This window comes from Lonchura striata, chromosome 19 (assembly GCF_050655825.1).
Source record: "Lonchura striata isolate lonStrDom1 chromosome 19, ASM5065582v1, whole genome shotgun sequence".
Taxonomy (NCBI): Eukaryota; Metazoa; Chordata; class Aves; order Passeriformes; family Estrildidae; genus Lonchura; species Lonchura striata.
The window spans coordinates 854,166-855,610 of NC_140721.1; positions in this window are offsets into that span (position 1 = coordinate 854,166).

The following is a 1,445-nucleotide window of genomic DNA, read 5'->3' on the forward strand; positions in this document are numbered from 1 at the left end:
GGAACCGGGGCCGGGCTGTCCCGTGCCGGGCCCGCCGCCGGGACGGGGCCGCTCCGCCGCGGGGCCGCTCCGCCGAGAAACTTCAAAGACAGTTGTTCATGGTGATTTTTTTTCCTTTTATGTGTAATGAGTGAACTATGGATATGATGTTCTTAAGACTTTAATTTTGCCCTCTTATGTGTTGCTTCTTTGTAGAATAAAAATTGCTGATCTCTTTATTGAGACATTGCGTAGAATGGGAAAAAAAATCATAGAAGTCTATATTTATATATATGTGTGTATGTGTGTGTATATATATATGTATATACATATATATATAAATATAACATTTGAAGGCCTTTTGTAAGGTTGATTATTTTGCAGGATTATGAGACAAAATTCATTTTTGGAGGAAGAAGCCAGAGTGTCCTCTCTAAACAAGAAACTATAAGATAGATGGTTTGGTGGACCAGAGTACAGTGACAAAAAAACCCCCAACAACAAACCACGAGTCAAACCATGTTTAAGGTATTTTCCATCAATATATTACATTTCAAAAATCATCTAAAATCACTGTGACTTGCTATGGCATTTTAAGGAAATTCTCTGTCCTGTCTAATAAAAGGAAAAAGAATACACAACCAGACTTGATTTGTTGCCATTTTATAAATGACTTGATTTTATAGCTATGTCAAAAAAATACTGGTTTTTATTATTTTAACGATTGACAATGCTTTGTTTGGATGTTTTTGGGGGAATTTGTATTTGGTCTGGCTTGGTTTGCTGATGCAGTAATTGGTTTTGCAGATCTCTGTGCATGGCATGGCCCCGGTCAGGGTCCCTCCTGCCGGTCCAAGCTCCCCCCAGGTTTCTCGGGTTTGTTGTTTGGCAGAGGCACACACTTTGTGCTGGCAGCTTGCAAGGCATTTCTGTGGCCTGGTGAGTGGAACCTGGGACAAGAAGACAGAGAAATGAGGTAGATTTGCTGCATGGGTTAATGTTTGTTAGTTTGTTCTGTCCTGATCATGCTTTGGTGTGGGAGCCAGTGGGTTTGGCGGGGATAAAAGGGGATGTGGTTCCCTTCCAGAGCACAGGCAGTTCAAACAGCTTTGTTCCCTTTGATAGGGAAGCAATCTCTCCTTATGCAGGATAAGGGTTTGCTGCAGGAGATCGGTGTGAGAGCTCGTGTCTGACAGTGAGACGTGCACCAAAGAACCCTCATCCCTCAGGACCCTCCTGTTCCCCCTTCCCGGTGGTTGGGGCAGACCTGTGTGAGGGCAGTGGCAAATCCCAGAGAGCCAGGAGAGGAGGAATGCTGTTTGGCTCTGCTGGTACCTGCCAGCCTGCCCGGGAGGCTGCTTAGGACGTGTTGTGCTGCTCGCTGAAGGTTTTGGTCCTTGCACTGTGTGTAGCTACTGCTGTGAATGATCTCCATTCTGTCTTCCTCTCTTTTTAAAGCAAGTATT